The sequence below is a fragment of the Dasypus novemcinctus genome, chromosome 11 (genome assembly GCF_030445035.2).
Source record: "Dasypus novemcinctus isolate mDasNov1 chromosome 11, mDasNov1.1.hap2, whole genome shotgun sequence".
Classification (NCBI taxonomy): domain Eukaryota; kingdom Metazoa; phylum Chordata; class Mammalia; order Cingulata; family Dasypodidae; genus Dasypus; species Dasypus novemcinctus.
In genome coordinates this window covers 126,554,584-126,577,864 of record NC_080683.1, presented here as the reverse complement: position 1 = coordinate 126,577,864, position 23,281 = coordinate 126,554,584, and the positions used below count along the sequence as shown (strand labels likewise).

Here is a 23,281-nt window from a genome sequence, read left to right as displayed (position 1 = left end):
TTCTCTCTGTATTCATTCCTTTTCTAAGAACTTCAGTAATAGGATTAAGTCCCACCCTGAACAAGGCTGGTCACTGTTAACTGAAGTAGCCTCATCAAAAGATCCCACCTAACTAGGATTACACCCACAGGAATGGATGAGGTTTAGGCACGTGCTGTTCTGGGTACATACAGCTCCAAGGCAGCATGTAGATGGTCATGAGAGACACTTCTAAAATGCAAGTAACCAGAAAGGCTAAAAGTAAATATGAGAAAATATATGCCATGCAAATACTGGTGAAAACAAAACAAAGCTAGTATCACTGTAGTAACATCATATACAATGGCCATGAAGGGATAGATACCACCACATAAAGAGAACAGGATCAACATCTTAGGAAGACATGATTATCATTGGTATATATCCAATGTACACCCTCAAATTTAATTAAGCAAAAACTGACCAAACTACAAGGAAAACAGATAAATTCATCATTGATATTTTTTAAGAATAAGGTTTTCCTTCCCCTTGAATTTTTTAAAGGACATTCCTCATCTGTGGTTTTATCTGATGTTTATCAGTTTCCTCAAGATTATATTCAGATCATGCATTCCTAGCTAGAAAGCATGTAATAGCACAAGTGGAGTCGTGTCCTTCTCAAGTAGGGGTCATATTTCAAAGCACCCAGTACCCACTCTCTCCTCATCAGAGGTACCATTCTGATCGCCTGGTCATGGTGTTCACTTTATTTACTACATAATTATTATTTGCCCCTTCATTTTAGGACCATGCAAACATCTAGCTCCTCATCAAAAGTTGCCCCTAAATTTAGTATCCATTGATATTCTTATATGAACAATCTATATTGCGATGGTTGAAAATAATGATTTTCTAGCACATAGCCCATGTTTACTGGTCAGCTCTTGGTATTTACTGCAAGTAAGCCGCATCCTTTCTTTACCCTGTCTATCCATATATCTATCTATGTCTATTTCTATTTATCTATCTATATCTATCTATATATCTCTATTTTAGTTTGCCACAGGCTGCCAATATACCAAAAATGTGTTGGCTTTTATAAAGGGAATTTATTAAGATAAAAGCTTACAGTTCTGAGGCTGAGAAAATGTCTAAATCAAGGCATCATTGGAGATGCTGTTTCACCCAAAGTCAGCTGCTGGCAGATCCTGGACTCCTGCCACATGGTGAGGCAACATGGCAGCTGTTCTCCGCCTTTACTTCCAGGCTCACTTTCTTCCCAGGCTCAGCTGTGGGTGATCAGACATATGGCTCATCTCTCCTTGGCCTCATGTCTTCAGCTTTGGCAGCTCTGCTGAGTTCAGCCTCCAGCCTCTCTCTGAACCTCGGGATTGCTTTCTTTCTGCAGCTATAGGTGATCCTCGAGTCCTCCTCACACGGCAGGGTAAAATGGCAGCTCTCTTACTTTCCGTGTGCTGCTGTTTAAATCCTCAATTTATGTAACACTCCAGTGAGAGGATTAGGACCCACCTAGGCCCTGCAGTCTAATAAAAAACCCTTAACTAAACCAATCTAATCAAAAGGTTCCTCAACTGAATCTAACCAAAAGGTCCTACATACAACAGGGTTACATGTACAGGAAAGGGTTAGCTTAAGAACATAATTTTCTGGGGTACACAGAAAACTCAAACCAGGCCAATCTTCTATCTATCTATCATCTATCTATCTGCCTGTGTGTCTATGTATCATGTATCATCTATCTATCTACCATCTATCCATCTACCTACCATCCATCTATCATCTATCATCTATGTCTATCATCTATCTATCATCTATCTACCTACCTATCATCTATCTATTCTATCTATCTATCTATCTATCTATCTATCTATCTATCTATCTATCTATCTATCTATCTATCTATTTATCTATCCATCCATCCATCTATCCATCATCATATTGCTCTTGTTCTCTCATCTCTGTCTGCCTACTATCAATGTGGACTAATAGAATCCCATTTTTCCAGTGGTTTACAATTCACTACTCTCTATAAGTATGTTGGTGCTCATACTGCCCCAGATCAGGCTAGTGGGAGCCTCTTCCAGCTGGCCCCTCTGTCCTTGTAACATGGTCCCACCATTCTTGGGGTCATTCTCTGTTTCTGACCCAGGTTTATCTTGTACCATCCAGGCCCCAGACCTGTAGCCAGCCATTGTTTGGTGAGCCTAATTTCCTTTGAGAAATGCATGGCTTACTGGATCTGGATGCTGGAAGTCAAACTGAGCTAGAAAATATCTGCAAAAGTATACACAGAGGTAGACACATGGCTACGTGCACACACACACATTACATGTGTTGCACAGGTGGACACGTTTTAGAAATAATGTGTTCATGAGTTCACATAGACACCTCCAATTCCACTCCATCCCCACTGAGTCTTCCTTCCCCTCCCCTTTCTGAGTTTATGTCCCTTCTTTCATAGGGACAGCTTGGCTCCCAACAGCATCAACACATTTAATTACTTACTTGTTAAACCCCATCATGCATCCAAATTACTTCAGAATTGCTTTACCCACACCACTACAAAAACAAAATCTACTAAGAGCACTCCAGGGTCTATTTGCAACTCTTGCCCCACAACCTTGCCAATGCAGCCAGATACTGTGTTCATAAGCTACTTGGATTTTTTTCTTTCAGTGTAGCTATGGGATTCGTTTGAAGTGCAATTCACATGTTTCAGTTTGCTTTCAGTTCAGAAGAGAGATTTTACCTCCCTTCTCAATCTTGTTGATATAATTTTATTTTTTTAATGTATAGAACATTAATATGTTTCTAAAGTCAAGAACATACAAAAAGTTGTATTCAGAGAAATATGACTCTTTTTAAAATTTCTTCCTCCCTGATCCCCACCACCATTTGCAGGTAACACAATTTTTAAAAATCAAACATTGTTTGATTCTTTTTTTGTTCCTCTTTGAAATGAATAGCACATATGTGAATATTTTTCTATTCCCTCTTCTTATACAAGAGATAGTGTAACATACATGCTCTTTTGTATTCTCTTTTGTTTTTGTCTTTATTTATTTTATTAATGTTACATTCAAAAAATATGAGGTCCCCATATACCCCCCAACCCCCTCACCCCACTCCTCCCACCATTACAACAACCTCCTCCATCATCATGAGACATTCATTGCATTTGGTGAATACATCTCTGAGCACTGCTGCACCTCATGGTCAATGGTCCACACCATAGCCCACACTCTCCCACAGTGTACCCAGTGGGCCGTGGGAGGACATACAATGTCCAGTAACTGTCCCTGCAGCACCACCCAGGACAACTCCAAGTCCCAAAAATGCCCCCACATCACATCTCTTCCTCCCACTCCCTACCCCCAGCCACCACCATGGCCACAATCTCCACACCAATGCCACATTTTCGATTACTAATCACAATAGTTCATGAATAGAATATCAGTAAGTCCACTCTAATCCATACTCTATTCCTCCATCCTTTGGACCTTAGCATGGTTGTGTCCACTCCACATCTGTATCAAGAGGGGGCTTAGATTCCACATGGATGCTGGATGCTTTCAGTTATAGGCACTCTAGGCTCCATGGTGTGGTGGTTGACCTTCACCTCCATGTTAGCTGAGTGGGGTAAGTCCAATAAACCAGAGGGTAGGATTTGCTAGTCTGTTGAGGCTCAGGGCCTGGCTATCACATGGTCAGTTCAGAGATTCAGGTATTCTGTTTTTAAGGAAACATTTTGTCTCTAAAATACTCAAGGGTTAAGTAAGAAATCATGATAAAAAATTAGAAAATATTTAGGAGAAAATGATAATGCCAGTACTGAATATCAAAACTAGGGATGTAGCTAAAAAAAATACTTCATAGATCATTAAAATATTTACCTTAAGAAGTTAGTATAAGAACAGCAGCATGAAAGCAAACAAAACAGAAGGAAGTGGAAGTGAGAACAGATGGGTGGAATAAAACCAAAATTCACAACAGAGAGGACTAAGACTGACAAAATTTAAACAGACCAATAAAATTTATAAAACTGTTTAGAATAAGGAAAAAAGAGAAAAATGAAATCAAAATCAGAAAGAAGTGAAATAAATTCAGATGCTGCAAAAGATTAAAATATAGTAAGAGTTCATTATGAAAGGCTCCATGCTAACAGGCAAATCCCTCTAAGGACTGCAGAAACTAGCTCAGAAGAAATGGAAAGCCTGAGGACTGCTGTATCTACTGACCATTTGGAATCATGACGTAAAAACATTTCCACAAGAAGCATCATGTGGTATTACCCAAAAGTTTCACCAAGATTTTTTAAAATTACCCAACTTATATCAAATGGTAGGAAGAGGGAATATTTCCTAAACATTTCTTTGGGAGTTAACACGACAAGGGCAGAACATGGAAATTACAGCCCTGTATTTCTCACGGCCACTTATGGTGGAGGTTGTTGCCTGTACTCCAGCTTCAATTCTCTCTCTGTTTTCTCTTATGATAGAAATTCTCATAGAACTTCTCGTGGCCAGGGCTCATGCCACCAGCCACCTGCACTGCGTGTCGCCATGAGATTAACTCCAGGCTACTGAGAAGTGATGGACGTGAGGAGCCAATGTCCCAGCGCTTTCCAAGATGCCTGCTTACATCCGAGCTGGCCCTGCAGGTCAGGCGGCAGGGGGCACCTTTTCCATAAACCGTGCTGGAAAAGCAGTTAGTCGCTTTAAGGTGGAGTTAGGTCCTTAGTTCACACCACAAGCCAAAACCAATTTCTTGTTTATCGGTCGGGTGAATTGGAGACTTAAAATGGAAAGTCCAACTGCATGACGTTGGGCAGATCACACGGCAGCCACGTGTGTGACCTGGATCGAAGGCCTTTTTACCCAACACGTGCTTGGGCTCTAATTCCATTTCTGGCAAATTACAGCGGTGCCCTGGCGGAGGCAGGCTTCCCAGGTGAGCCTTCCCACAGCGGGGCCCGGAGGCTCCTGCCAGAGGACAGCACCCTGCAGCCACGAAAGAGGGGCTCGGAATCATCTTGCATGCGCAATAAAGTGAATGTTAAACGTTAGTGCTGAGGCATAGAGGACACCTGTTGGTGCTAATAGATGTAGCACATTAGCACCCGAGAGCCGCACCCCGCGTTTTAACCCATAGAGGAGAAAGTGATTCTTGTAGCATAAAAAGGTGACAGCCAGCCAGGTCATGCGCCACACATGGCCCCCACAATCATCTGTTATAAGACAGTCATGGAAGTGCCATGAGAACCTGAGGTTAGAGAGCACAAGAGTTTTTCTCCCATGTCGTCGGTGGGCCCCAGGCTGCCCAGAACCCTCTAATCTGAGGTTCCCAGTACCCCAACTCCCACGGGAGCCTCGAGCTCAGTGACCACGGGGGGCTCTGCGACCTCCCTTGCCTCCTTCCCTCTTATTTGGTGGGGACAAAAATTACTGAGAGTCAAAGGTAGGAAAATTCTTGTCTTTATAGAAAGGGATTAAAAGATGAACTGGGAGCATATTTTAAATGGATTTTAATAAATGAAAAAATAATCCCAAAATGGTTCCGATATCACATGCATATTATATTCTCAGGTCTGGGGCAATTTTTCTCCATATTCTGGAAAAAGAAGGAAGTCCTGTTTCTCCTCTCTGGATAAGCTAAGAGCATAGTTGATGGTGGACTACAGCAGGCACGGAATGATGATTACTGTGCAGAGAAGCCCTCGTGAAACAGCTGCAGCGTTGAGACTCGTGGCTGCACCTTTTAATAATGACAGCAGATCTGAAACGCACGCGGATTCCTTTCTTTCCTCCAAAAAGCACTCTGTGATCCTGGAGAGGAGAACGCTGAAAATGCAGTTTTTCACCTTGGCCTCCACCCCTGAGTTTCTGGTTCATGGCGCGGCTCAGGTGGAAGCCTGAGGGACGGGGCGGTTTCGGCCCCTGCTCTGAGGAGCTGACGGCCCGAGATGACCCCTGGGGAAGGACCTCGGCTGGACCAGGTCAAGGCCTGGGCCAGGGGCATCCTGGGAAGCCCGAGTGACACATCGGACGTCCTGGGCTGACCGCCCCCAGCCCACCTCGTAGAAGCCTACCAGCAGCCCCTGGCATCCATGTGGCACTGCTGCCCTGGATGAGAGAACATTTAAAGCTGCACTATGACCTGCAGGGCCTGGCTTGCTCCGGAAGTCACTGTTTGTGTTGTGCAGTCCTACAGATATTTTCTATTTAACATGTACGTACAACCTAAAATTTCCCCGTTAACCACATTCAAATATATGATGTGGTGCCGTTAACGACGTCCACCCAAGGCCAAGCGCATCAAAAGAGTCGTCTGTCCTGACAGTGGGCCAGAGGACCAGGACGCCCTTTCCCGGGTCAGTGCAGGGCAGAGCGTGGTGCGTGGCCCTGAGCTCCTCCGTCCTGACTGGCCACGTGGCCCTGAGTTCCTCCAGCCTCTGTCCTGACTGGCCGTGTGGCCCGAGGTTCTCTGTCCCCCGTCCTGACTGACCGTGTGGTCCTGAGCTCCTCCAGCCTCCGTTCTGACTGGCCGTGTGGCCCGAGGTCCTCTGTCCCCCATCCTGACTGACCGTGTGGCCCTGAGCTCCTCCGGCCTCCGTCCTGACTGGCCATGTGGCCCGAGGTCCTCTGTCCCCCGTCCAGACTGACCCCCGTCCTGAGCTCCTCCAGCCTCCGTCCTGACTGGCCGCACTTGTTTCTCGCCGTCGGCCCGAGTGCCGTGTGCGTGCCGCGTGTGGCCTGTGGTCTCGGAAGGTCAGAGAACAGTGCGGCCCCTGCCCCCATCAGAGCTGGTTTATTAAGTTAAAAAGGAAGGAGTGATGTGACCTCAACCACACAGACTAAATTAGACCTTTCAAAACACTTGTCATTAAAAGATGGTTTGTTGAAACTTCAGACAGGTTAAACATACGCCGCAATCTGAAGGAAAAAATTAGCCTTCCAGGGTTGCAATTACAAGCCGACTTGGTTGCCATGGTGACCGTGGAGCCTATGGTCTTTGTCAGATAAAGACGCCCAGGCTGGTGAGCAGGACACTCTGGTTTCTGAATCGCCACACGCCAAGTGTCAAATCATTGCATTTCTGCTGTTGCAAAACAAAAAATATTAAGGGAAAATTGTGCCTGGATGAGAGGGGGGTTGGGGAGAGGAACAAGGTTTTGGAAAAGTAAAAAAGGGAAGATTGGTAGAAATGCTTAAAGAAAATCTAACTGTAACGTAACTTGAACATTCAGGCCAAGCTGTGCAATAGCTAGCCCCACCTGCCGCCTACCAGGTACGCCCAGCTCACCAGGTCGTGCCATTTAGTGTTCTTTCCCCATCTTGACCGAATGCACATCTAGACCAGTAGAAACAAGGCAGATGGGAAGGTCCTGGCCTGCAGACGCCCGGGGCTACGCCGAAGGTGGAAATGCCCCAAGGGACTCTCTCCCCGTAACAAGGGAAAATAGAAGCGGCCAAGCACCCGTGGGTGCGAAAGGAGCGTGGCCTTGCCTCAGCCCTCCTCTGGCCTCTTCCAGAACGTGCCCCTGCGCTGGCAGCAGCAGGCCGGCCCCGGGGCCCGAGCCCCCGCCACCTCCGCATCTGACCTGGGGCCTTGTGGCCTCCTGGCCCTGCAGGGGGAGGTCCTGGGCGCCCTGCCCTTTGACCCTGGCCTAGGGACACGCCAGCAAACGCTAGGCTGTTTGCAGCAGGAAGGCGGCGACAGGCCTGGGCCTGGGGCGGCCACATCGGGGAGGTCCGAGGTGAGTGGAGGTGGCCATGGGAGCTCTGGCAAGAGTTGGGGACCCCCAGGGGAGGCAAGGAGGGGCAGCAGGTGGCTCTGCGGGGCGGGGTTCAATGCTATCTCCTGTTAGAATGGTGCCAGGGGGCTGCGAGGACCCCCGAGAAGTGCCTGCAGTCAGGGCCGCTCCAGGAGAGGGGGAGCCCTCGTCCTTGCCCTGCGCTGCCCAGGGCCTAGGCCTGGCGGGCACCAGGGCTTCTTGGGGAGTGTGGCAAAGGTGCAGGCTCTAGGCCCACCTGAGACCAACTGTGTCCAGAGCATGTGGGGCCGCGTGGGAGCTTGTGAAGCCAGAGGAGGGCAGGCCTCGGCCCCGAGCTGACCGCACCCCCTACTGCCCTTCCAGGAGGCCTGGGTGCAGCTGGGGGCTGACAAGGACCCTCCGGCACCCTCTGTCTCGTACAGAGGGCCTTTCTCTTCCCACAGGAAGGCACCGGGGAAGGAGCCTCGACAGCCACGGCAAGGAAGTGAAGTTTGCCTTTCGGCGGGGCTGGTTCTTTCCCTTGTTGTTTTACATATCTACAAGTTAATTTAAGTGTGAAAACTTTGGCCTTGAGACTTAGAAATGATTAACTCAATAGAAATGCACCAGGCAAGGTGAAGACGCAACCCCAAATCCCCCCACAGGCTGCTCGGCTGCCCAGCAAGGGGCTGCGAGGGGAGTGGGCGAAGCGGGAGGGAGGACGGAGCCCTCTCAGGCCCGGCCCCCTCACCCCTTCCTGAAAGCCAGTGCCCGGCTCAGAAGGCCCCGCGTTTGAGGCTGCGCCCGACCAGCACCCAGGGGTCCCTGTTGGAAAGCAGAGCCCCTGCGCCTGGGTCTCGGGGACTTGGAGGGGGAGGGGTGGGGGGCAGGTAGGGAGGTGGGTGGCGGGGGGGGGCGGCCAAGCCCTCCGGCCCAGGCCGCCAGCAGCTCCCTCGTCCTCCGGCCTCCGGCCTGGCGTGGAGGACTGCCCCGCGCTCCCCTGGGAACAAGGTTAATTGAAGCGAACTTCTGGTTTAGAGGTAGGTTTGGGACAAGCCTCAGAATTAAAACTGGACCCTTCTCCTGGAAAGGCTGTGGACTCCGGCTGGGACGGAGGCAGGCTTAATTTTCACGGAGAAAGGCTCGTTACTCCTGTTGCCATAACAACTTGCTCTTGGACCTGATGGGCCAGGAGGCCCCAACCCCCTGGGGCGCCGGTTCTGCCTGGCTTTTATTTTCAAGGTAAATATATATTTCTTTTTCTTTTTTTTGTCTTTATTTTTTTAATGTTACATTAAAAAAATATGAGGTCCCCATATACCCCCCACCCTCCTCATCCCACTCCCCCCCCATAACTACAACCTCCTCCATCATCATGAGACACTCACTGCATTTGGTGAATACATCTCTGAGCACCGCTGCGCCTCATGGTCAATGGTCCACACCATAGCCCACACTCTCCCACAGTCCACCCAGTGGGCCATGGGAGGACATACAATGTCCAGTAACTGTCCCTGCGGCACCACCCAGGACAACTCCAACCCCCGAAAATGCCCCCACATCACATCTCTTCCTCCCATTCCCTACCCCCAGCAGCCACCATGGCCACTTTCTCCACACCAATGCCACGCTTTCTTCCATTACTAATCACAATAGTTCATGAATAGAATATCAGTAAATCCACCCTAATCCATACTCTATTCCTCCATCCTGTGGACCTTAGATTGGCTGTGTCTAACGCCGGCTTCTCAGTCAGGTCCTGGGGCGGCAGCGGAAGGCGGGGCGAGCTCACCTTCCCTCCCTGGGACCCGCGCCTCCGCGGGAGGTTCCTGTGGCCATGCCTCAAGGGCTGTGAAAAGCCACGGGTGCGCCGCGCCGGAGCTGCTTTCCCTGGCATCGACCCACGTCGGGCCCGGCCTGCGCCCCCTTCCTCTCACAGGGGCTGCAGGGTTCTGCGGCTCCTCCCGTGAAACGCGGCTGAAGCGCCCAGGATGCGCCTCCCTGCAGGCCCGAGCGAGGCGCCTGCGATTTGGGGCCTGTGGACTCCCCTCTCCCTCAGCCGCGCCCTGCTTTGTTTCTTAATGACTCTGAGGGAAGGGCAGATAGATTGGCAAATGTGGAAGAGACAAACATTCTCAGAGAAACGCAGAGTAACCGAGGCCCCGGGCCTCCCCTGCGCGCCCGACGACACAGCCTAGCACCGCCGGAGCCCAGCGCCCTGGAAGCCGGCGCCCTCCGGGCAGGACGGGGCGCCCAGGCTGCTCTGGGTGCTGGCGGAATTCAGACCCGAATGAACAGCAGGCTCAAGGTTCGGGAAGACACAGAAGCTTCCAGTCAGCACCGACCTCCTCCCTTTGGGGAAGGTAAATCACAGAATGGTTTTCACTGCTGGGTACAGTTTTTAAACATCATAAAACTGTGGCAGCTAAGAGGTGAGAGGTGTGGAAGACAAGGCCAGGAGCCGAGCGTGTCTACCCCCGCCACCCCCGGGGCACCTTCTGGTCTGGCTGTGGACCCCGTCCACTCTGCTGCTGCCCACAGGCGTAGGAGACGGTGGGGACTGAGAAACGCGGCTCGCCAGCAGCGCTTCGTTCCTCAGATTAAGAGTCGACGCTTAGACGCCGACCTGGTCCAGGCCTTCAAACCAGAGGGGCCGCGATGCTGCCACCCTCCGTGTCAGCCTCCGCCCACAGCCGCTCGTGCCCTCACCACGGTCACAAACCCTCCAGCAGCGGCGCTTGGAGGCCGAGTTACGGCAGCACGTTTACCCCAGGACGCCACAAAGCACACGACCTTCAGGAACGCCAGGGATGCACGCTCAGTTCATGTGGAACTATTAAAACTAGTCCTCAAGCAGAGAATCAAAAGAAACAAACCTAGAAATGAGCGAGGGCGGGGAGGGAGAGGCAGAGAGGGAGAGGGGGGTAGGAGGAGGGGGGGGAGAGCTAGGGGAGGGAGAGAAGGAGAGGGAGAGAGGGAGGGAGGGGGAGAGCTAGGGGAGGGAGAGGAGAGGGGAGAGGTAGGGGAGGGAGTGGGGGGAGAGGTAGGGGAAGGGAGAGGAGAGAGGGGGAGAGAAGGAGAGGGAGAAAAGGAGAGAGGGGGAGAGAAGGAGGGAGAGAGAGAGGGAGAGAGGGAGGGAGGGAAGGAAGGGAGGAAACGAGAGAGAGGGGAGAAGAAAAGGAAAGAGAGGGGGGAGAGCTAGAGGGGGAGGGAGAGAAGGAAGGGGAGAGGGAGGGAGGGGAAGAGCTAGGGGAGGGAGAGAGAGAGGGAGGGGGAGAAAGGGGAAGGAGAGAAGGAGGGTGAAAGGGAGGGAGGGAGAGGGGGAGGGAGAGAAGAAGAGAGACAGATGGGAAGAGCTAGAGGGGGAGGTAGAGAGAGGGAGGGACAGAGGAGAGGAGAGGGGGAGAGCTAGAGGGGGAGGGAGAGGAGGAAGGGAGAGTGTGGGAGGGAGGGAGAAAGGAAGAGGGGGAGGGGGAGCTAGAGGGGGAGGAAAAGGAGGGCAAGAGGGAGGGAAGGAGAGGAGGAGGGGGAGGGAGGGCAAGGGGGAAGGGCAGGCGAGGTGCTGGCGCCCTGGGGAGTGGGGCTCCGCTCCACAGCCAGCTGCTCAAGAGTGTGAACCTCGAGTCCTCAGAAAACAATGGCCAAAGGCAGGGCTTGCAGTGAACTTTGTAAATGAATTGCGCAGGGGGCCAGTCAGTGTTTGAGCAGCTGTAACGCAGGTGCTGGTTTTGTTTAAATCAGCCATGACTAGGCAGTTTTATAATCATATGCTTGAAAAATGGGCTAATCAATTCCGAAACGCCTGTGGATGTGCTACTTGACCGGCTCTGCCGGCCAGTCCACGTCCTCAGCCCTAATTTCGCATCCGGCCTGATCCTCGAGGATTTTCAGGTTTCAGATTTGCCAGGGGAGTGTGAGATCTGCCGCTACAGCTTTAGGGAGAATTTTACTTCTTTCTGAAACAAGGATGGCTTTATTATTTGTGTTTTTAGATCTTTCTTGCTCCCAACATGGGCTTAAGAAGCCACTTCATGTGACCTGTGCTGCCTCCCCTTAGCTCACACTCTGCCCAGACAGACGCCCTCACAGGGAGGTGCGGGGGGCGTCACCTGGTTAGTGCCCGGAGCGTCTGGGAGACTGGCTGGAGAGGAGCAGCAGGACCGGGCATCCTGGGTGGGCAGGGATGGGCTGGGGGCCTGGAGCCCATGCTAGATGGTGCGGGGAGGGGGCCCTGCCTGGCCCCCAGGACACACAGGGCCAGGCCCTGCTGTCCAGGGGCTGAGGGACAAACGGACACCGGATGGGGACCTGTCCAGGCGGAGAGGCCGAGGAGGGGCCGGGAAGAGCTGGGGAGGGGCCAGGGAGGGCCGGGGAGGGGCCGGGGAGGGCCAGGGAGGGCCGGGGGCTGACTGCGAGCTGGTTCTGAGCAAGGAGGTGCTCTCCACACTGAGAGGGCCAGGGACGCCCGGGTGGAGCGGGCGCTGGGGGAGCTGCTGCCTCTGCGGACATGTCCAGCCAGCGATGCTGGGGCCAGGCCTGTGCTCGGGGCTGGCCGGGAAGGAGGGAAACCTCTGCGGACACAAGCGGGGAGAGGGATGACCAGCAGCGTCACGCCAGCTCAGGAGTCGAGCTGCACAGCTGTGCTCAATGCAAAGCGTCCAGAGCAGGAGGTTCAAGCGGAAGGGGCGTGTGTGGACGCGGCCTCAGGGACTGCAGGCCGGAGCCCAGGCCTCCCTGACCGCCACAGTGAACGAGGGTGACACTGTCCCCAGGGGCCCCTGGGAAAGAAACGGGGTGTGTGGGGGGGCACAAGGGGGGCCGAGTGTGGGAAGGCAGGCACTGGACAATGAGGGAGGTCGTCTTCACATCCACCTAAGAGGCTCGTGTGTGCAAGGCACACGTGTGTGCCTGTGTGCAAATGGGTGCCCCTGCAGGCACACACATGTGTGTGAAAGTCGAGTGTGCATGTGCGCATGTATGCCAAGGGTGCCTCATGTGAGTGTGTGCTTGTGTGTTCTTTGTGTGTGTTCAAGTATGCCTGTGTTTATACATGTGCTTGTGTGCATACACATGAACTTGTGCATGTGTGCAAATGTGTAGGTGTGCCCATGCATAAATGTGTGTGTGCGTGCCTGCTTGTGTGTGTGAACAAGTGCTCGTGCATGTGTGCACCCACGTAGATGTGGTACACCTGTGCACACGTGTGCATATGGGTGTGTGCGTATGTGAGCAATGTGTGCGTGTGCCTGCTTGTGTGTGTGAACAAGTGCTCGTGCATGTGTGCACCTGTGTAGATGTGGTGGCCTGCGCACACATGTGCATACGGGTGTGTGCGTACGTGAGCGATGTGTGCGTGTGCCTGCTTGTGTGTGTGAACAAGTGCTCGTTCATGTGTGCACCTGTGTAGATGTGGTGGCCTGTGCACACATGTACCTATGGGTGTGTGCGTATGTGAGCGATGTGTGTGTGCCTGCTTGTGTGTGTGAACAAGTGCTTGTGCATGTGTGCACCTGTGTGGATGTGGTAGCCCGCGCACACATGTGCATATGGGTGTGTGCCTGCTTGTGTGTGTGAGCAAGTGCTCGTGCATGTGTGCACCTGTGTGGAAGTGGTAGCCCGCGCACACCTGTGCATACGGGTGTGCGCGTACGTGAGCGATATGTGCACGTGCTAAGCACCCAGACCTCCCCTCCTCGGTGCCACTGCCTTGCTTAGGCCTTGAAGCCCCTCCAAGGACCTTTGTGGACCATTTCCGCCCTTGGTTCCGCGAGGTCCAGGCGAGAACGCCGGCTGGACTGGGAGCCTCGCGCCCGCGGGCTGAACGTGGGCTCCTGCCGCCCTGCCTGGGAGATGCTTTGGGCACGGATGCTCTCTGTCGAGGAGCTACCACGAAGGGAAAGGATTCGAGCCTCACGGGGCCCACGGAAGAGAAAACAGCTTTGCCTCCCTCGCGGGGAAGCTCTGTGACACCACGGAGCCTTTTCACAGGCTTCGCATTGCGAAGGGCATTTCCAGAAGGGAGAGTGGCACTCACCCCGCAGGCCCGGCCTTGCTCCTGCTGGGGTGGGCACGGGTGGCGGGCATCTCCTGGGCAGCCTGGGCCCCAGGTGCTTGGACACTCACCTCCAGCAGGGGGTACAGGCCTCCTGCCACGAGCAGCAACTCCAGAGCGGGTGGCGCAGCCTTCTCAGACCACCTGCCCGGCTGGGCCCCAGCCAGACGCCCTCCCTGCCGATGCCCGTGAGCTGCCCGCACGTTCCAAGGCCACGGTAGGCAGACGGCTCCGCTGAGATGGGCACGGCCACTCTAAGAACCTGCGGCATTCCGTGCGGCGCCGGCTGCCCGCAGGGGTCCTTGGCCACACGGCCTCCTGGGACACTGCACCGTCCTCCCTCCTCGCTCGCTCCGGTGGCATCTGGGTTCTCTGTGTAAGGCCGCAGCCATCTGGAGTGGGCCGCGCTTGACTCCAGGAACGTCTTCCCGTAATTTCATCCTAGAACTGTGGGTTCACGCCACAGGAGCCTGGATTAAGAACCGGGTGTTTCGGGGCCTGGTTTGCTGCTGTGCCGGGCGATGCCAGCCTCCGAGAATGGACCACCTGCCGACCGTGCCAAGCCACCTTCCTGGGCTGGCTCAGTTTCTGAGGCTGCTCAAAGCAGACGCCAAGAAATGTGCTGGTTTAGACAGTGGGGATTTATTAGCCTACGTCTTGAGGTCATGAAAATGTCCCGGTCACGGCATCATCAGGTGACGCTTTCTTCCTGAAAGCCGGCTGCCGGCGAGCCTGGGCTCCTCTGCCGCGTGGCAAGGCTCACAGGGAAGTCCGCGGGTCCCTCCCTTCTTCTCCAGGATTCTTGCTTCAGCTTCCTGTTTCCATGGCACGCTCTTTCTTTCTCTCTGCGTTCACTCTGATTATAAAGGACTCAAGTGACAGGATTAAGACCCGTTCTGAATGAGGAGGGTGACACTTCCACCAAAGGAGGCTCATCCAAAGGTCCCACTTACGGTGGGCTCCCACCCATAGAAATGGATCCATGTTGGCCCATGTTCGTGGGAGGAGGGGTGGCTGCCTCCAGGATGAGTGGGGTCTGCCAAGAGAATGTGGGGAAGCCCTAAAACCTCTGCAGGCATGCTGGTTGTGCGACAGCAGGTAGCAAAGCAGCTGTATTGAAATAAGAAAAACAAACACTGCCGCTAGCCGCAGCTCTAGCACGGCCCCTGTCAGGAGGCTTCAGGTGGCTGCCGAGGCAGAACGCGTGGCCGAGGCCTCCGTGTGCTGCTTAGCAAGAGTCAGAACTAGAACAGACCATGTGCCTAGCACAGGCAGAAATGAAGGATTCTGTAACTGCGTGCCTGTGCCAGGTTAGCGATCAGTCAAAAACCCTGACTTATGGATATGCTTAGGCCAGGGGCCACGGGCTGCCTCAAGTCCAGGCCCAGAGATCAGCCACCACCGGTGGGACACCACGGCACGGGACACTATGGCCTCCTCCTCGAATAAGGAAAAAGAAGAATGGAAAAAAGGATAGGTGTGACAAGATACAGAAATGCAGGCAGGGGAATTAAAAGTTTTTCCTGTAATTCCCCAATTTAAACATTTTAAACGCCTTAAAATGAGCATAATTAATCCAATCACCGAATTTCAATGAGTAAAGAAAAAAACCTTGAAAGCCATAGAGATTTTCTAAATTATGATTAAAACAAATTAAACAAGTATATGTCCCAGAACCTGGTAGTTGGAATGCTTTTAAAGTTGTTCATAATTTTAAAATTTTATTAAAGAAAAAAAGAAAAGGTTTTAGCCTCCTGTGGAAGGGGAAACATTTCTTGCAGAAACTATAATTGTTCCAATTTTATTTGGCTTGGGAGTAATCTCCCTAAGTTTATAGGGCACTAATAAAATGAAATAGCATTATATGTATTAAATCTTTAAAATAATGAAAATTGTAAGTTCATGTTTAATGAAATAGAGATCTGTGCTAAAGTGAAGTGACTTTTTCACAGAAAAGAATGAGGAATGTATGACAAGATTTAAATAGATAAGAGTAAATTTCATTGTTTGCTAATTAAAATGCAATAAGCATATTTAAAGGTAAAAGTATCTTATGATTATAGGAAGTTTGCAAAAGCATTTTCTAAAGGGAAATATTTAAATGGCTAAGTCCAGGAAGCCATTATTAAATTAAAACCTAAACTGATATTAATAACAAGAAGTAACTTCATAACAGAAAAAGCTGTCAGAGGCCACCTCAACTTGCATGTTAAGATGGTAGTAGGAAGAATATAATCTCAATTCCTTTGGAAATCTTAAGTTTTCATAAAATAATAGAGAAAGTCATTTTTTCCTATACTGCTAAAATAAAATATGTAATCATGGTAAAGGTATAAAAGTAAAAAGTAAGGTACTAAAAATAGTTAAGTTCATTTAATATGTTATAAACTACATTGAAAGTATTTAGAATGTATATCAACATTGAAAAAAACACATTTCAATATTGTCAAACTCTCTTTTGCAATCAAACCAGGCCTGCAGTACCCTACATGGGGCCCCTCCATTTGAATTATTGGCTAGGTCAGTCACGATAACCCCTAAAACAATAAAAGTACCACATCTCTGAACCTGCTCCATGTTACTGTTTTGGACTCCTGCAGCAGACGGCAGTAGCTTGATATGGCCAGATGTATGGTGGACTTGCCTCCAGGCTGGCTCTGTTGCTCAGTGCCGGAGGGCACTGTGCTCCAGGCAGGTAGAACCTGGGGTCTCCCTCCAAGGGCCGGCAGTGCTGCAGCATGCTGGCTGTGTGGAGGACACACCAAGTGGAGCAATAATTACCAGAGCATGCGAGTAGAACAAACACAGTTCACACTGTGGCCTGCTTCCAGGGAGAGACAACTTGTATAGTATTGCAAATCTGAAACAGAGAAGGCTCCTAGTAAAAATTAAAGCCTGCCAAAGACTCTGGTCACAAAGTCTAGTTTAAAAGTTCTGGGCTCAAAAACAGTCCTGAATGACTGCAAACAAAAAGGCCTCCCCACTGGTTCCCTGAAAGCTGATGGGCAAAAGCAGAAAGGCAGCCAATCAGGCAGCAAAACGCTGGGGCCGCGTGAGTGTGTCTATGTGATGCTCCTTGTGCCTAAACCAGCTTTTGCAGAAAATTTAGAAGGGGAAAATGTCTAGTATTGGAAGCCTTCCCATAGGCCTCCCCTACCTGGTACGTGTTATCTACTAGTGGAATGCCGTCTGTGTACTGTTAGACCAGCATATCTGCCCCTCATCGTTCCTCAGACTTAACACGGTGCTGGCTGGCAGAGCACAGCCCCTCAGCAAGCGTGGCATGAGACCTTCAAGAACACAGCACGTTAATGCAGTAGCTACTGATCCCTGTCTCACTGGTTTAATTCCTTTCTTGGCCCTCCCTGGCAACATGTCTTTGTAAGTCTACTGGCTTTTAGTAGAGAACTCATAGTATTCTGTTAAGTGCTGTACTGTTGTAAAATGTGAAGGCAGCCTGTGTCCTACGGGAACAGCCTGCTGCGTGGGCTGGATTGTGGGGTCCTGGCCCTGGCTCCCCCCACCCCCCCACCCAGGAAAACTCAGCTGCAGCACGCAGCCGCCACTGCCCTAGGACACAAGTTAAAATGCAACAGACTCCTCCCAGGGAAACAGGTGCAGATGGTACCATAGACCGTAATTCCTCCACAACATCACCAGACCCTGTTTATGTAACTCGGGTATGAAATGTCCTCGTTCTGAGGCCCTTTATTTTATTCCCCATTTTCCTGCCTCTTTGTGGAGTTACTTTCATTCTTCGGTCTGCCGCCACCAAAGACCCTCTCCCGTCCCAACAAATAAAGCTGTGCCTGGCCCCGTGCCCTCAGAAGCTGGGCCGCAGCACCAGAGATGCCGTTGTGTCCATTGCACGGATGAAGGCCTTGAACTAGACCTGCCTCACGCTGGCGGGAAACGCCCTGCCCTGGCCGCCTGCGGCAGGGTCGACACAGCCCAGCCACAGAGCAGTCGCCCCCGTGCCCCTCCCTGAAGCCCGAGGCTGGGTCTGAAAGAGCCCCCCACCGCCCCCCTGCCCAGAGGAGACTCACGGCCTGCACCTGGGACAGACGTGCCTGGCAATCTCCAGGAAGGCTGCAAGCTGCTCCAGGTGCACCTGGCTGCTCGAAATCGGCCATCCGGGATAACTGCACCAAGAACACCTGTACTTGCCACAGATGGGAGCTGCCCAGGCCGGTCGGTCAACATCTGGCAGCCCACCCCTGGAGAGACACATCAACTGGGGTGAGAAAGGCCCTGGTGGAGAGGCTGCCTGGACACCACAAGGAAGCCCGGGGAGTTCCCCACCAGGCCAGCAGCGTGGACGCAGGGGTGAGCAGGCGGCTGCACCTGCTCTTCCTGGCCTCTGTGCATCCTTGCCTTACTTTGCTTTACACCTGTAATAGATGCATATATTCTCACTGCAAAAAATCCAAACTGTACAGATGTGCATGGAGCAAAACCTGAAAGCCCTGCCATGGCCCTGCCTTCCCCGCCGCATGCTCCCCCCAAGGCAAGCCCCTGGGTGCCACGTGCCCTTGCAGCTGCTATATGCCTGTGCAAGCACTCACAGGGCCGTGAGCACACATGCACAGGGCCATGAGCGCATCCTTTCGTGGTGAATGCACACAGCTACGCTCTTACTGATACGCATCTTCTGCATCGTGTACTTGGATGAAGTGTAATCCGGTGGGCGTATTTGAAGGCCCTGTTGAGTCTGAGCGCTCCCCACCCCCTCCACTCCGCAGTGCTCCCTCCTGTCTGCTCAGAGCTGACCCCTCACTGCACAGCTGCCATCACAGATGCTCCAGGACATGCCTAAAACCCCAGAAATTCATGCGAAAGGCTAACAGACGTACTTGTGGCTGCACCGTAAAATGCCTGCTATTGATCATGCCCCCAAAGACAGATTCGCGTCCTCACCCCGACCTGTGAAGGTGAGCTCTTTTGGAAACAGGCTCTTTGAGGGTTAGTTAGGATGTGGCTGAGCTGTCCCAGGGGGCCTGGCCCTCATGACTCTACCCATGAGAGGAGGGAAGTTCAGACAGACAGACATGAAGAAGGACGTCTACAACAGCGGAAGCAGGGCCTGGGCCCCGGTGGCAGGCTGACAGCCGACTTCAGACTTGGGCCCCCGAGTGAGCTGGCAAACGTCTGCGGTCACGAGCTGCCCAGAGTGCGGTGCTTTGCAAGGTGGGGAGCTCAGATAGTTACTATCTTATGTTTATAAACCTCCTCCTCTCTCCAAACCAAACAACTAAATTAGGAACCCAATAACTTCAAGAAAATATGATGATGGAGATGATAGGCCAAATATGTAAAAATCAATTACTTTAATATATTTGGGACCTACTTCACATAAATAACTCATAAAAGTGGTTTTGTTTATTGATGCTTCTGGAAAACCACTATCCATTTGAAATGCCGATGTTCTCGAAAAATATAATTAATTATCTGGATTAAAATAGGATCCTTATCTCACGTGATATAATTCATGGAAAGTACTTTAAAAACTGTAATGTGCTATATACACAGTAGCTATTGATGGCATGCATAAAAGGAGACATTTGTTCTCCCTTCTCTGCATAAATATATTATTAAATGGGTGATATATCAAACATGCATTCTTTATGCTTTGACACATGTTTCATGATTTTCTCCCTGTAAATGTTTAGCCCTAACTCTCTGAAAAATTGCTATGCATTATGCATAAGCCTCCAATTTTCAATATACGAATAATTTAGAATTTCCATATTATCATTTAAGCCTCTGCATATAAATGATGATCAATGCATTTCAGCTAAGGTTGCTAATTCTCAGCCTATTCACCGTGGCAAGGAATGGGCTGCGTGAGAACCACCCTGACTGGCAGCAGGGCCATGCAGCCCAGGGAGGCCGAGCAGGCGTGCTGTGCCCGCCGCGCCAGCCCGAGAAGTCACGCACAACGCAGGGCCTTCGCAAGGGCCCCGCAATCCCAGCTGAGCGACGTCTTCCGTCTCCTTGCACACTCCCCTGTGGGTTGCCATGGGACAGCCCCTCCCGGGATTCAAGGATAACTGTGCAGGTAAAGAAAATAACCGAACCAGCAGGGGGACGCAGACACGGGGGCGCGCGTGCCCCTGGTTGCTTCAAGGGCCGTCCTGAGGGCCAGGAGCAGTGGGCCCCGTCACTCGTCAGCTGCCGGTGGAGCCCACATTTAATGTCGGAACGGCCACTGGGCACCGCAGAGCGGCAGGCGCGCACCCACATCCTGCGGTCTTGGGAGACACAGCAGCGTTGACGGGCTGATGTGGACGCTTTCCCCTTCAAATAAGCTCGCTCTCTGTAGCAAACACTTAGGGGGTTCCCACACAAACCTGTCAGAGAGCATCGCGGTCGCCACCGGCCTGATAGGAGCAGGCACTCATCACGCTTGAACCCGCCGTCGTCTGCGCAGATGTGGAATGTCTCGCGGGCTCCTGACGGCTTGCTCGTTTCCAACACCTTCCAGCAGGGACTCTGTTGTGGGAACCTGCATCCCACTGTCGGAGGAAAGCCCGGTCAGGGGGTGCTTCACGCACAGCCCCTGCCCTAGCTCGGGGGGATGTGGCAGGAACAGACATGGGGTTCCCAGACAGGGGCGCTCTTCACGGCAGAGAAGGACGAACCCCAACCTCCTGAGGGAGGCTCCCAAAATTAGACCTCCTAGAACGTACTGAGCATTCGCTCCCCAAATCCCCACTACCCTGTGGACACAGATGCTGTCACTTCATGGTACGGATGAGGAAACCGAGGCAGAGCGACACGGAGCCCTGGCTCGGGGACCGAAGGGACTGGGTGAGCAGCAGGTCGATGGCTCATCGGGCAGCCGTGCCCGAGGTGGGCGTGGGACGGGGGTCTGCCTCCCCTCCTCCTGTGGTGGGGCTGGGGGTCGGGCTGTGGCTAAGTGTCGTCCTAGCCCTAGATTTCCAAGCGCTGCCTGCACCTGCCACCGCCTCTGAGACAGGCCTACCCCGGTTTTATCAGACCTTTGCAGCCTGCTACTGCCCGCGGGCAGAAGGGCAGCTTCTCAGCTGCCAGCGCAGCACACTGGCTCTTCAGGCAGTAACAGTCATGGAGGAAATGGAGAGAAGCCTTGAGAACAAGACTTCTAAAATGTTAATTTGGGATCAGATTGGGCCAAATGAACAGAGGAGTGCTGCACAGGCAGGTGTCGTTGAGAACCGTCATGTAACTAGACCTGCGCCTTCCAGGAGGGGCGGCGGCTGGCGCGCCTGTGCGTGAGGGGCAGGACTCACCTGGCGGGGACCCACTGTGCTCACGCTAAATGCTGTGTCTCTGCCTTAGGCCTAGGAAGTAGTGGGAGGCCACAGCGGGGCAGGTGGGCAGGGGGGCAGGTGGGCAGTGGGGCAAGTGGGCAGGGGGCAGGTGGTCAGGGGGACAGGTAGGCATGGGGGTAGATGGGCAGGTGGGCATGTGGGCAGGTGGGCAGGTGGGCAGGGGGCAGCAGGGCAGGTGGGCAGGTGGATGGGGGCAGGTGTGCAGGGGGCAGGTTGGCATGTGGTCAAGTGGGCAGGTGGGCAGGTGGGCTGGTGGGCAGGTGGCCTGTGGGCAGGGGGCAGGTGGGCAGGGAAGCAGATGGGCAGGTGGGCAGGGGGCAGCAGGGCAGGTGGGCAGGTGGATGGGGGCAGGTGTGCAGGGGGCAGGTTGGCATGTGGTCAAGTGGGCAGGTGTGCAGGGGGCAGGTTGGCATGTGGTCAAGTGGGCAGGTGAGCAGGTGGGCAGGGGGCAGCAGGGCAGGTGGGCAGGTGGCCTGTGGGCAGGGGGCAGGTGGGCTGGCCCGGGGGCCCCTCGGGCTGTCATGGCTAGTCTGCTCCGCCCCTCCACTTGCTCTTGGTTGTCAGGGCTCCCTCTTTTCTGAATTCAGTCAACACTATGGTCCCTGCCTTGGGGAGGAGAAGCCCCTTACGGTGGCAAACTGCCGGTAGGAAAAACGTTCCAAGAGTGGAAGCTAATATTACGGGCTGCACGTGGACAGAGGCGGGGGTGGTTTTGTGTTGGGGCAGGGAGCCCACGAGCATGCTTTTTAAATGCTTCTTATTTCCATTCACATGGCTGTAGCCATATCCGTGTTACACTGCCAAGCAAGATTGAGGGGACGCTAACCGTGTAATACACTGAACCACACCCGATCACCCCACCTGTGGCCGCCACGGCCTGCCACGCGTGTCCTCAGGGCTCACCGCCGGGAGGGCCTGAGTTTCTGAGACTTGGCCCTGGTGGCCCGGGGCACGCCGGCGCCCAGGAACCCGGCATGCCCAGTGGGGAGCTGCGGAGTGAATCGAGATGTCACATGGGCGCCCGGGAGGGGGCTGATAAGGGGCCAGACCCCTCAAGACTGGCCACTCCTCTCCAGCCACCAGGAGCTGAGGGAAGGGCTCTGGCGCCCACCTCTTGGGCCTCGTGCTCCACATCAGGTTCCCGGTGACGCACCTGACCAGACCCCCAGGCCCCATTGCTTGCCAGCCCCCAGCAGCCCGAGGCAGCCTTTCCAGAATGCTCTCTCCTCTTGAGAAGGCACCTGACTTAGCACTAGGCACCTTTATTAATTTTTTACTTTTTAAAATTAATTACCTCTTATAGGTCTAGGGAGATTTAGTATACATTTTCATAAGAAAATCTACTGCACTGTGTAAACTCAGATTCACTTTCTGCCTGTGAAATACAAAGCTGGAGAATACAGAAGTGGAAATGATTTAAATGAACCTCAGGCTTGTGACACACTATTCAGTGATGCTTCACAGGAACCATGATCAGAAAGTTCCAGAACCCCCGAGGCCCTGAGCTGAGAGGCCGGGGGTTTCTGCCCACCTGCCTGGTGAAGGAAGCAGCACAAGGGAGCGCTGGAAAAAGCGCAGAGAAACGCTTGCCCGGGGGGAGGGGTGCCGCTGAGGTGAGAAACAGGCACTTGCCTGGCAGCTCCTGGACATGGTGACCACGCGAGGACATGCCACACGGACACGGCTCTGCTGCGGCCACACGTGAGGAGCAAATGCCCAGCCTGAAGCGGAGCCTCAAGGGTGTCTGTTCCGGGGATCTGGGCCTAAAGCAAATCCCTGGAGACTGAGAGCCCATGAAAGTTCCAGGGAAGAGAGAGGCCAGGAGGCCGAGCAGGTCAACCCAACAGGGCACTCAGGCCCAGAGAGAGGCAAAGGGACCGTGGCCACTTCCTCTGAGGTGTGACCCTCCCCGGGCCTGTGACGCATGCCCTCCCTGTGTCCATGACGTGTGACCCTCCCCGTGCCCGTGACACGTGACCTTCCCCGTGCCCGTGGCCCTCCCTGTGGCCATGAGGGGTGGACTTCAATATCTAAATGTCCTGAATGTGTCCTGATGCAGTGAAGGGAAGAGCCAATGACGTGGATGATTTTCCTTCTAGCTTTCTTACTAAAGATAAATGCTGCAATTTTATCATGATGTAGAAAAGAGACGCAGACTCAGCCCCCTCACTCCCAACTCACTCC

The 23,281-nt window shown here is 52.9% G+C and overlaps 1 protein-coding gene across 1 annotated transcript in view; it reads right to left on the bottom strand.

The window, feature by feature from the left end:
- Positions 1-23,281, bottom strand: part of SASH1 (SAM and SH3 domain containing 1) — a 730,341-nt gene that overhangs the window by 410,707 nt on the left and 296,353 nt on the right. The gene's annotated exons all lie outside the window — the stretch shown is intronic.